At 32.7% G+C, this 14,340-nt stretch overlaps 1 protein-coding gene and 1 long non-coding RNA gene across 5 annotated transcripts in view; one reads left to right on the forward strand and one right to left on the reverse strand.

Annotated features, from left to right (window-relative positions):
* LOC119645285 (DNA N6-methyl adenine demethylase) overlaps positions 1-14,340 on the reverse strand; it is a 201,031-nt gene that overhangs the window by 134,208 nt on the left and 52,483 nt on the right. The window lies entirely within an intron of this gene.
* Positions 1-14,340, forward strand: part of LOC119645286 — a 29,132-nt gene that overhangs the window by 10,087 nt on the left and 4,705 nt on the right. The gene's annotated exons all lie outside the window — the stretch shown is intronic.

A 14,340-nucleotide genomic window follows, 5' to 3' on the forward strand; every position in this document is an offset into this window, starting at 1 on the left:
CATAATAATATAGATAGATGTATATGTATTTTGTGATTATGTTTTCGTCGTATATGGAAAACTCGTTGATGTTGTTCGCTTGTAATTCTCACGTTTATTTTTTTCTCTATGAAACATATCAACTATGTATGCCTGCATGCATGCTTGTATATAAGTAAATGCACATATCGATATTGTATATATATATATATATATATATATATATATATATATATATATATATATATATATATATAGATTTGTGTGTGTGTGGATGCTTGTATAGCTATAAACTATGGAAAATAATGAAAATAATATATGATGGGATGAGTTGAGCTTTATAAGTTTGTTATGAATTATTAAATTTAATTTTCTACATTTACTTGACTGGCCATATTCATGCATTTTGCACAAGTCGCACACGCATACATTCACAATTATACATATAACAGACTCAGCCACTGTCACAGTCACAAATATACATGTGTAAATATTCTTATGTATATTATATATACATTATGCCATTAAAACCCACACATTCAACCATTATGCTTCGTATGTGTGCGTGTGTGTATGTGTATGTGTGTACATTGTATATTCATATATATATTTTCATCTCTCTATATTTATACATACATTACTTACACTGCACACATATACACACATATCATGCATCGATCAATAATTTCTAGGACTAAGAAATAACTAAGAAAAAAACATATATATATATAAATTTTTTGCAAGATGCGATTCTATTCATCGACATAATCTTCTTTAAGAGTGCTACAATCAGTCCAACTAATGCTTCCCAATTGTTTCGAAATCTTTTCAACAGAATAATTTATCGAAATCCTCAAAATACGCTTCAGTTTACCACAACGACCTAATCATTTGAAGCACATTTTTGCGCATGGGCCACCCTTTCGAGGTTTGCAAACAAATAATAGCCGCTGGAGGTCAGATCTGGAGAATATGTTAAATGATGAATAGCACCGTAATCATCAACCTGGAACGTGCCTCACTTATCTCATTATGCTTTTCGATATTTTTAGGATGTCATCGAACTCCGGCAAACTATTTTTGGCGTCCTTTACGATCGATTTTATCGGCGACTGTACGACTTCGTTAAACAACAAAGCAAACAACAGATACGATGTTGTTTTCGACGCTGAATGCTGAGCTCGGACGTTGTTTCGTGATTTCATAAAGCGGCGTTTAATCAACGCACAAAATCCGGATTTTCCCAATTCTTTAAAACGTCATGACACTAAATCCACTGTTACTCATAAGCAAATATTCGAGATGGCAGCCTGTAATAGCGTTTTTTTTTTTTGTTGTTTTGGGATGACATCTATACGATATCAGTCCCGGAAATTATTGAGCAATATATTACGTGCTTACATACAAGTTCTTCTTTGTTTGTAAAAAGTTTTCCAGTCATTCTCTACAGGGTGATACCGTTAATTCTCTAACATTCGAATATACGGACATGTATGTTAATTCAATTATCAATCGATTAATGTCATCCGAATCTGACATCGATTTCAGTCAAATTCCCGGCTGGGATATATATGGGTATGGGTCTTCAAATTTTTTTGCGTAAATTTTGTCGGCAAATTTTGTAAGCTCGGAGTAACGTGAATTGGGATATTAAAGGAAAGTTTTTTTTGACGCACTTTTTTTGTTCACTTCACCTTACGAAATCTAGAATCCGATCTAATTGATAATCAAAAGAAGACTCTTTTTCCAGTGATAAAATTTCCCATATTCCGTATTTTAGTGCCCATCAAAAGAAGAATGAAGAAAAAAGAATACCCTGCAGAGTTATTAGTTCTTTTAGACTGAGTTCAATTAATTTGTCCCATAAAAAATGATTTGACTTTGTGACACGTCTTGTCATACTTGCACTTGGATTATTTAAAAAATAAACACCGAACAAGTATCATCTGGCTCGGCTTCAGAAGGGGGGACACACACGATGCGTTTACATGTGTCTCATTATGTTTATTAGCCAATGTTTGTTTTTTTTAGGGTTTCTTTTATCATTTTCTTTGTTTATCAATCCGTCCGTCCAATCGTCTATTCGCTTGTTCGTAGAAATAAGTTTTAAAAATTGGTCGCATTTTCGAAATTGCAAACGGAATGGCGCAGAGAACTTGGAACAAATTCTGAACTGAAATATTAACTAAGATTAATCGAATTCTTCCGATTTTGAAAAATTGACATAGTTTTGCATACATTCAGTTGTATCGGGTATACACCGTAAAGCAAATATCATTATTATGATATTATTCTTTATTTTTTTATGTGCTGAGCTGTAAGTTGGAAAATGTAGTTTTTCAACTTAAGTTAAGTTTAAAATTCATCTTACCCTGTTTTTACTGATTCTATATGGCCATGTCAGTATATATATATATATATGTGCGTATATGTATGCGTTTGCATATGTAGATGATTGTAACAATAACTTTGCTTTTGTGTGTGCGTTTTATATATATATATATATATATATATATGTTTATGTGTGAGGCAATTAATTTTAAATTTTCTTATTAAAAACATTATTTGAATTTTAAGTCATTTAAAATTTTTCGTGTTTATACTGTGAAATGAGTTTTTCCATCAATGAGCAATTTGTTGTTGCTGTTGTTACTGCTCTTGCTGTTTTTAATCATGCATGCATGCATGCATGCATGCATACATGTACATATACGTACATGTACTTTGAAAAAGGTTTATTTATAATACCAAAAACTTAATCTTTTTGTGTTAATTTTATATATTATAATAGGTTTAAAATTTACCCGCATACACACACCCATAAACATATATATATATGTATATATATATATATATATATATATATATTATACGCGATAGAGTAGATGTAAACAACTCATCCATACCTTTTGATTACAACCAGAGATGGCTAAGGAAGCAAGAGAAATATCTCTTTCGATTTCAAGCCAACTTCATTAAAACACATTTACTTTGGTTTTTTCTTCCTCTTCCTCTTTTTTTTTTTTGTTTTTTCCTTTATAAAATATTAATTCCCGAACATAAAAATGATTGATAAGTAAGTGCCTACTGCATGTGCAATTTGATATGCGTTGATCGCGTTAAGTACTATACGCTATGAATCTAATATAACTAAAATGCAATTCGCGCATGCGCTTATTGCGTTTTACATTCATACGATCTGAAAAATAATTCTATGCGCAAATATAGTTTTATTTATTTCGTACAAAAAATTAACGGTAAACAATTTTAATGGATCTAGAATCTGCCTTTATGAAGTACTTCTTTCTGCATTCATCTGCATCTGTGGTCCTATTACCTGAGATTATCGAAGTAAGTTTGTCATTCAATAGAAAATAATTATATGGGCAATTATCATCATTCGCTAGCTAAATAGGAAAGGCATTGTCAATATATGTATATTATTATATATATATAAATGTGTTCATTTCCGTTTTGTTGCTGGTTGAAGTGAACTTTCGGAGAAGGAATGTTGGAAAATTGAATGAATGCGACTTGCTGTGCATTACGGTCTCAAACTATTTAAAAGATCCTGACAATTATGGTCTCATTAAGCGCAGCGGTCGCATCCCAAGTGTAGATTAGAGATGGAAGCAGGGTATACGCCATTTAGTAGTCAATAATAATACAAGGCAGAATTAGGTCTAAATGTAACGAGACGGCGTGTGTCAGAATAGGCCTTAGGTATGAACACAAAATTGCGAAAATACGCTTAAACCAGTGTCATAAAAATTCCTTTATTGCTTTTGCCGGCAAACATAAAGTTTGGGAGGAAGAGTTCGGAAATATTATACTTGCTGTTGAGAAAAAGTTGAATATTGGATCGATGTACTACATCGTCGATTAACGTATTACAAGCATGACGATGGCGGTCGCTGGAGAATTCTATAGTAATAAGTAGACGTTCTGACAAGACAACGCTTCCATTCATGTTGAACGGATTACAAAAGATTTTTTTTTCAACCAAGCAAATTACGTTTGCTGGGACGATCACTTATGACTCCTGATCTAAACCAAATTGAAAATCTCTGGGGAATACTTTTCATCAAGATATTCTCAATGTCTAAGCGGTATTCCCCGCTTAAGGAATCTAAACTTGAAATACTGTCTGAATGGGAGAAGGTTGATGTGACCATTTCAAGAAACTTGATGGGTTTTATGCCATGCAGATTACACATAGTCTCTCTTAAAATAGTGCGTTGCACATACATTAAGAATAGCATCTTTAGCATTACATGATTGAAAGAAGAAAGTTCTTTAAAAGCGTTATGTACGGCATTGTCGTCGCTCTGGCATATAACTGTATCGCTAGAAAAGATTTCAATTGAACTCTGCATGAAATCGGAGAACGTTAGCAACTCAATAGGAATTGAGTTCATTTCATGCGAAGCTAAGGGGATTTTTTCTGTAACACGGTACACGCATTACTTTCAAAGGATGCAAAGCCCCTTTCTGCTTGTATTTGCAATTGTAGCCGAGGCTGACTTTTATCGGGAAGATCGGTTGTAAACGATGTCATTGAAAAATTAGTTAGTTCGGCAGTATGGCGCGTTGCACTCCTTATCCCACAGACGATTATACGAAAGAGATGCACGATTTAAAAAATCTTACAAAGAGCACGACGTTCGAGACTTTTTTACCGGACAGGCTGATGTAATGCTTTGGGCTCTTCTCTACGCCACCCACGCTGTGATCTCCTTGGGCCAATAAATGTTTGTGAGAGCTCTCGATGCTTCAAGAACCAGATATGTGTTTAAAAATTTCACAACAAATGACGGATTCCAGTTAGCGAAGGATAAGTACGATCGTTATATTCGCCTTGAAAAGGAAGCTTCGATTCCCATTACCTCAAATCAATGCATAAAAGTTGCACAATTTTGTGTTATGCCGATGAATAGAAATGTTCCACTGATATCATGTCTTAGATGACCTTGGCTAAACGTTTTCTATGGTTCTATGTAGGTTGCACTTTCTGACTTATACCGAGCCTCGTTGGGAAATGATTGCACCCAATTTCTAAGAGAATGTTTATATGATTTTAATATGTTTACATTGTTCGGATCAATTAATTAATATCTGCTATCGATTATAAGGTTTTAGTTTTCGTATTACTGTAGACGTAATTGTGGAGACATATGAATGTCAATTGAGCAAAATACAATATATCTAGGAATTTACCTTTCTATCACCAATCTTGTGAATGAAAGCTTGTAAGAATTGACGACGATAAACCGATAGATTTGTCGATGCAGTAATAGGTCGGGTTTAATGTTACGTTTAGGTTAAAAGTTATGTATAGTACGTTGGCCAAGAGTAGCTAGCTACAGAGTCTCGGATATGCAATTCTGAGAGATAGTACCCGAAGTAACAATTTAATATAATTCGATTCCTTTGTGATCAGGATAGAAATGAGTAAACTTTAGTGCCTTTAAAAAAAGTAAGGCTGAAAAAGAGAAAGGCATGGGTGGAAAGATATCCAGTCACAAAAGATGTCCAATACACACTTTTGGGGGAATCTGGAGGACGTTTGGAAAACTTGATTACAGGAATCTTTGTATAGCCCGCTTTATCTGCTTATCAAGACTATTCTATGAGTTCATGTAATCGATAAGGCATCGTCGTGCCTTTTGTTCGCAACGGATGACATCGGAATGTTTGCGATATCAGGCGAAAATTCTCGGAAAATTGGAACAACGAACGGACTTATGAAAAACTCTAGAGAAAGCAAATCTCTTCCGTATACATACAAAGTTTCTTCATTTCTCATAATGACACGAATACAATTAAGAAATTCTTCCCAACTCTAAAATAATTATCAGATAAAAAGTCTTTACAACGAAAACCAATTTTTAGGATTAAAAGGAAAACTTTTTAAATTATTTTTCAACGAAAAACTTCTAATCCGATTAATGCGTATTTTCGAAAGATATACTCATATATATATATATATGAGAAAAGATAGCTGTGGGGTTTCAAATTTCTTTGGGGGTCCCAATCTCCAGAATACGCAAGACAGGTGGGCCTTTAATTTTGCACAGACGATATTATTCATAAATAATTGCTTGTAGTTGACATACACGTCATAACAACAATAAATGTATGTTTGTCTGAGCTACATTTTTACATATAAGTATGTCGGCATATATGAATGTATATTCATTTGCACATGTTTGCATTGAATGTGCTTGGATATGTGTTGAGATATGACACTAAAAAGGGTTGAAAATATGCCATACCCGTATACAAACACACATATACACATACAAGTATATAAAGTGCTATCATAAGTTAGAAAGAGAATACAAACATAGACACACACACACACACACACACATATATATATACATATATGCCTAGCTTAGCTGAATGGTGGAGAGAGAGAGAGAGAGAGGAGCATCGAAAAGTAAAAAAAAAAAAGCGACATGACATACGAGACATGCAGTAATATTTTGTAATGGAACGTAAAAGGAAAGTTTTCACTTCCGTTTCCGCCAAGTCTGCTTTCAATCCTGTGTTAAGAAATTGCGAACAAACTTAAATTTCGTAAAATGCTGCAAAGAAAATTTAATAAAGCACCGACTATTACGTTTGATCGGAATGAGCGGAGTTTAGGAGTTCATTTAAATTAATGCATTTTGGGCGTTAAAATTAAAATCTAAATAAGTAAAATAGATAGATATCAGTAAAAGTACACGTGATCTATCTATGTCTAAAAGCTTTTGCTATTTAACGCTTTTTATTTTTTTATATTTTTTTAATTCATTAACTTTTTTATTTATTTATTTATTTATTTTTTTTTTTAAGTTTTATTTGTTTTTGCTTTAAGTTAATGTTCTTTAAAAAGACATTGAACTTTGGGGAGCCATTAAAAGCTTTTCGAAAAAGAAAACAAAAAAAAAAAATGTGGAATAAAATAACTTACGAATCCTCCCTCAACGACCACACCACCGTATATTTTAAATTAACGAAAAATTCAAGCGACTACGTCGAAATCCAGCTCTATGAAGATATACATTCATACCAACATTCATTTGCCAACACACACACACACACACACACACATACAGACATACATCAACAAATAAACCCTGTATTCTACGTATATGTGTATATATATATATATATATATATATCACCCAAATGGGGGATGATTATATGTGTATATGTAAAATAAAACAAAAAGCTGAAAATAAAATGGAAAAGAAGCAACAACACCAACAAAAAAGAAAAACGAAGTTCGGTAAAAGACGAATTTTTTATACCGAACACTTCATTATCTAAAGTAATATTAATTAAGATAATGCGAAGAAAAACGTATAAAGACAGTTCGATTAAACTTTTGCAAATAAAATTAAATTTAATTTTATATGTCTTTGTCAAGTGCTCGAACGGAACTTTTCACATGCGTGTAGAATATGAAAACTTCTTTGATTTCGTATTCGATCAATGTTTTCAAGTAAACTTTAAACGTTACTTTGCACACATGCATACATATGTAAGTGTATACATGTGCATATGTAAATATATATGTATATATTTTTAACTGTATGTGTTCATGTATTTTTTCTTACATATGAGATTATGTATATGTGTATATACGATGAATGTACGTTGATATATATATATATATATATAACTGAAAATGTAAACTTATACATTAAAGAAAATTCTTAATGCAATTAATTTTTTTTTTTTTTTTTTTTTTTATTTGCTTTTGGAAAATTTTAATCTTCACCATATTCTATATTTGTGTACGTATCTATACACAAAGTTAATGTTATTAATTAAGCCTAGAAAATCGCTTTAAATTCTTCGTTAAAAGCGTTGCCTATGGGATATGCTTCGGCATATTACCGAGTATATGCAAAATGTATTCATCTTTGCATTTAAGGGCCACACAACTGATTTATGGGCGACAGTTTCACTTTACCATATAACAGAAACTCATTGTATTTTTATGAACATTTGCTTTTAACTTGACTCTTGCTTACGCACTCAGCAGTTTTGTTCTTTTCCATAAGCTTTTTGTTTTTCACTCTTCGAATCCTTTTTCAATTTCGCTTAGCCACTTACAACCAATACTCAAGAACGTATAAGCATTTTAGCTAAAGACATTTGTAATCCAATTTAATTAAAGTGTTTTAACGTTGACTTATTTCACTGAATTTGTTGTTTTTGGTTATTCCTTTAAAAAGTTACTTCGATTTACTATACAGTGCGATATGATTTGAATATTGTTACCTTTATACGACTGATCTTCATCTTTCGCAAAATACGGTGAGAAAAAGGAAAAATAAAAATTTATAAACCTCATAACGATATATATATATATATATATATATGTATAAATGGAGTCGTAGGCAAAAGTGTAACTAAACATCCGAAAAAGATTTCTTTTAAAATTTTGATTGGGGAATTTATTCGCGACTGTTTTTCGCTAGATTCGCGAGATCCTAAGATTAAGAATAGATTTCGATTATAATCGTCTGCTGCATGATTTCTCGTTATATGTTCGCCGCAAAGTTCGGAAAAAAGTAAGCGAAGCTTTCAATTTTTTTGAGACTGAGGCAATCGATGACTTGAGTCCTTTCTTACGCCTAAATTTTCTTGAAGTCTCGGCATCAAACTAATAGTTAGCGATAAGAATTTCAATTAATTCATTCAAGTAAGGCATCGTAAGTGATGCTTAATTTTATTGAAATAATTTTGCAATTTTGCAAAACATGATGACTAAACAACTATTTTACTCTAATGAATTTCCAACATTATCCTTATCCATGATTATTATACTAAAGAAAAAAAGTGATGAAAATTTGTCTTTATCAAAATATCAGTCAAGGAGTGTAGTGACTATAACTATTTTTATGCTTTTAAGTCCCTTGTTAAGGTGAAGGTATGCTACGTTGGACTGAGTTAGGTTACACGCAATATACTGACTTGATTCAATACCTTTTTCAGAATTATTTTCTAAATCGATTTCAGTCTTTGTCTCCATCGCATGCCTGCCCATCTATTTTTCCATTCAACCCATAACTCACGGTTTACAAGACATTTCGATGAAATATTATACACTGATATTCTTTGGACCGCGAATGAGTAAAAACCTTACGATCGGCTTCGATTTTTACGTTCGTAGATAGCGACATTTGTCGTAAAAGTCGTTATGTGAAAAATATTTGCCATTTTCAACATTCCCTCTCACAAAAGTGGATGTAAAATAGCATTCTGGCATGCTGTATATACATATATATATATAGAAGATTTGAATGGCCCGGAAATACTTTTGAACTGCCTTCCATGCATACGTTTTGTCGAATATGAGCCACTATATGACAGCTAGGTGTAATTTTTAGTATTTTAAAGTGCGAACTTACCGCAGTCCATTTGAACCACATGACCCTCTTGTCGAACTCCTTGCAATATAAGGGCTCTCGCGAGAAGTGTGCCTTTACATGTCAATAAAGCATAATTTTTCATATATTATGGCAACGATAAGCAAATTCTTTCTGTGCTTTCCTTCGAACGATAGAAAAAAATGGCTTTTTTGCTTGGTATCATTAGTGGGGATGAGATTTCAAGCACTAAAATTCATAGAGACATCCAAGCGTACCATTTCTATCGAGCGCAAGACCGAATTGCTTTGACAAGAAGACGATGATTGATGTTTGGTGGAACCAGAAGGATACGATCTACTATTAGTTTTATACCAAATGCTACTAATAGCAATATTTGAACCGCCTTTCACCCGCCGTTCAACTCACTTTTGAGATCAACAAAGAAATTTTCAAATACACTACCTGAGGCATATATAAAAGATTGTATAGTCTTTTCTGTTAGTTATTACTGTAGCATCCGACTAATCTACACAATTTTCGTATGGGTAAGCATTTGTTTGTTCCATGACATTGACAAGTACTTGAGATCTGTATGTCTGCGATTGTTTGTAAGATGTTAATGGAAATTTTAAGCAAAACTTCAATTTTTATTGATTGATGTCTGCTAAACCTTTTATCTGTTGCTGGGGTAATTGTGCGCCAATCCATTTGTCAAATTTCAGACATGGTCTATAACTAAACTGTTCGCATGAATTTTGAAGAACTCGAAAACTCTAAAAAACGACTATCCAGCAGATATGTGTTATATGAACACTGGTGAATTTAATGGGAGTCTTCCCCACGTATGAAAAAAGGGAGTAGAGAACTTATTGGAGTGGCAGACCAAGGGAAAGAAAATACGAGAGAGAGAGAGAGAGAGAGAGAGAGAGAGATAGAAAGAGAACGAGTAAGAAAGCATGCAGTGCTGAACATCGTAAAAACAGAACTGACCGCTGGGACGACACGCATACGCCTAATTTTCGAAATTTCGAAAGATCTGTTGCGATCATCATATCCCTTATAAAGTTGTGCTCGTGGTGAAATTGCAATTGATTATTTATTTATTTAGTTATTATATTTTCTTATTTTTTTTAATTTTCAATATTTGCTTAGAGAGAGACAGAAAGAGAGAGAGAGAGAGAGACAGAGAGAGAGAGAGAGAGAGAGAGAGAGAGAGAGGGAGAGAGAGAGAGAGAGAGGGAGAGAGAGAGAGAAAGAGAGTCAATCGAATATTTTTCACAAATATTTCGAAAAATAAAGCATTATTCATCACAGACACACACACACACGCACACACTGTCGCATACAGAATTATAACATAAATGTATACGCATTTATGTAAGGGCAACCGATGTTACATACATACAATATTTATATGTATTTGTTTGGAAAGAAGAAAAAAAAGTCTGGTAAATGGTTTCAAATGACATGCTTCGACGTGTTTTTCCTGCTTGTCTTTGTTTTTTGCTTTTGTTTTTGCTTTTTCTTTTCTTTCAATTTTTATTGTTGTAAATTTATGTTCGTTTTAAATTGAATTTTAAATTTATTGCTTTTGTTTAAAATGTGCGTTTATGCTTGTATGCGTGTTACGTACGATACTTAATCTCGGTACGGGTACGTGTATGCATACGCGTATACATATATATATAAAAGAGCTTATTGAGCGGTGGAGGAGAGAAAGGATACGGATACACATTTTATATTAATCTTGATAGATGTTTAAAAGAATAAAATGAACTGCGAGCGTAATTTAATGAATTTGCGTTTATAAATCGCAAATTAAAGAAAAAAAAAGGAAATCAAGAATTTGAAAAATAATTTTCTTTAAAAAAAAATGAAAAATATTATAACTAAACGGAATTTTGCATTAAGGGAAACTTTAGTTGCATACCACTAAGCAGGAGGATTTTAAAGGATTTGATTTGAATTAATAACGCGTTACGTTACCTGTAAGGATAACCGAAACGGTATAGAAAGCTATCAATGAATGACATATCATTTTTGATTTAATGGGAAAAATGTTTTTTTATATATGTAAGCGAGATGGGTACAGTTTCGAATTAGAATCACGCCAAGCGCAGAGATTCTAATTCATTAATTAGCTTCGTTTAATGTTGATAACTTTTGCAATTCCCGAAGTTACGATAGCGAGACGGTTTCAAATTTATTTGACGGCGTTCCGGATTATCAAAATAAGAATTGCATGCGTAAGGTTGACGTAAAACGGAACAGTCACATACCATAGAAATTTTCAATGTCAGGTGAAACTTCTGGAATTCAATATATAACGCGCTTAGAGTATGCTAGACAAGGCAACGGACAAAATGAGCGAACAGACAAATAGATAGCACAGTGAACAGAAAGGCAGACAGGAATACGGTACAAGAAGAAGAAGAAGAAGAAGAAGAGGAAGAGAAAGCATTACAAACCAGGAAAAGCGAATAGATAATAATGATGATAAATAATTAAAAGGATATATAAGGCAAATGGACAGATAAAAATTACCGAAAAGCTTCAAAGAGCCTCGAAATGCTTTTTTTTTCTTTTTTGGTGATATATGTCGCAACTATGTTCCGCTAAATTTCCCAAGTGAAAACATGAAAGGTAGCGAGGATGCCACCTGTTGTGTGCAAACAAGAGACTTTCGATGCGCATGCAATTAGCGCTGGTTGCACAATTACGGAAATGATTTGGGTTGACATACAAGACTTTGCAAAGCTTGGGTTTTCTGCACGAGTTACTATCATTGAAATTTTACCATAAAATAAGCAAATAGTTGAATATCTGAGTTTCTGTTCTCATGAAATGGAACTTGTTACCTTTTTTTTTTTTTTTTTTTTTGATAAACCGATATCGATCAAAGCTGCTATGCGATACGCTCACAGATTATAATATTTGTTTGGATGAACTTCTTGTGCTTGAATTCTGAAGAAGTGCAGATAAGATTTTAAACAATATTTATGCATCCGTAAAGAAAACGAAGCAATTAAGTGTACTTATGGTTAACTTCGGCTATCTTGAGATGAAAGAAAGAATCCAACTAAACGACATACGCTTTACGTAGATATTGCTCTGTAGAGATCGAGGCAAGTGATACTCTAATATTTCCGAGTTCGTTTTCGAGTCGTTTAGTGTTTGACAGCAAACATGACGAACGCACTAACTCTGTTCACAAGCACCGTTCCGTTCACCCCAATCGTTGACGTGCGGAATCCAAATTTAGCATTCAAAGCAGTCGTAATCGTTAAAAATTATGCACCGCCGCTACTACTATCACTACGAACAATATTGAAGTGAAATATCCGCGAAGCAATGACAAATTGACGTCATCGAATGCGACTCTTATGATCTGAGATCTTTCGCGCGAGCAAAAGGCTGCATCACTTTTTACTCCACCTAATATTAAGTCGAAGTATATGCACTTCTTTCAAAGAAACCGATATATACATATATACATTTTTTTTTTTTTTTTTCTTTATTATGCAAAAATAAAGGAAATCGCGTTCCGACCTTTCCGTAATTAGTAAAGAGAAGAAACTTTTTTTTTTTTTTTCCTTAAAACCGAAATCGAAATGTCAATGAACTTTTGCAAGTTATAGTAGTAGTAGTCTTAGAGTAAAAATGCCAAAAAAAAGAGACAAAAAAGAAAAATAAAAATAAAACGAAGCAGTGAATTCCAAGTAAAAAGTGTTGAAAAACATGCAAAGTAACATTTAGTTGCTTAGAAAAAAACAAAAAAACAAAAAAAAAAAAGAGAAAATAAAACAAGACATGACGACAACCTGTTGAAATAACGAGCTTCTACCAAAGTATGGAAAAAACCAAAAGCCGAAAAAAATAATATTAACCAGTAAACACAAAAAATGGAGGAAAAAGAAAAAAAAAGGAAAAACATTAAAAAAAAGGTCAAACAACTCAGATGAACTGAAAGTCAACTCGAAAACTTAAAAGGATCAAATTGATTTCTAAGAAAACTACGACGGCACAACGAAACCAAAGAAACCCACACACAACTTACTGATGATATCATATAATGGAAAAAATGTTAAGCAAAAGAAAGTAGAGGAAAAGAAGAAGACGAAGAAATAGAAAAGAAAAAAAGACTAACACTTAGACTGTCAGCAGACGCAGACATCGTAAACAGCACAGTGGGAAACGGGCTGCAAACAGGGACCCAAACCGACGTCATATGTTTTACTAACTAACCAAATGAATCAATGTTAAAAAATGACAGAAGTGCAAAAAAAAAAAAACAAAAAAAAAAAAAAAAGGGAAAAAGAAAACCTAAATTTACTTTCAAGGGTAAAAGCAAAGGATACACGAGAATCTACTGCTTGCACATTTCAATGCGAGGGAGAAAGCGTTAGAGCATAAGAGCGTATTCTATGGCAGCCAAAGTACATTCAAATATGATGATAAGGAAAAAAAAAAGGTCAAATGAGCAAAAATTTGTGAAACACGCACAACTTACAACTGACACAATAAAAAAAAAAAAAAAAATGAAAAAAACTCATTGTTGCATAAGTGGTAGAAAGCTTCATATATTTAGTGCTACGGGAACGTACAACCTTGACCTTTATATTTTTATTGTGGGTTTAAAAAACAAAATAAGGAAAAAAAAACCCAAAGATTTATCATTTTTTTTTTTTTTTTTTTTTTTTTTTTGTTGAGCTAAAACGCTCTCTACGCACAATACATGGTAAACGTATTCAATGAATTTCGACCTTCATTCACTTTGAAAGGGAAATATGGAATGAATAACAAATACATGAATCTTTACTGCAAATTACGCCTACGGTTACGGACGACATTGATTGAAATATTAAATCAAAAATTGTTTCTATTTCGATATAAAAAGCAAATGTTGTTTGCTTCCAGGCTTTATATATAAATATTTTCATTGCCTATTTTTAAGTAATTAAAAGAAAATATAATTACATTTTCTTTC

Source organism: Glossina fuscipes, unplaced genomic scaffold (assembly GCF_014805625.2).
Source record: "Glossina fuscipes isolate IAEA_lab_2018 unplaced genomic scaffold, Yale_Gfus_2 1, whole genome shotgun sequence".
NCBI classification, from domain to species: Eukaryota; Metazoa; Arthropoda; class Insecta; order Diptera; family Glossinidae; genus Glossina; species Glossina fuscipes.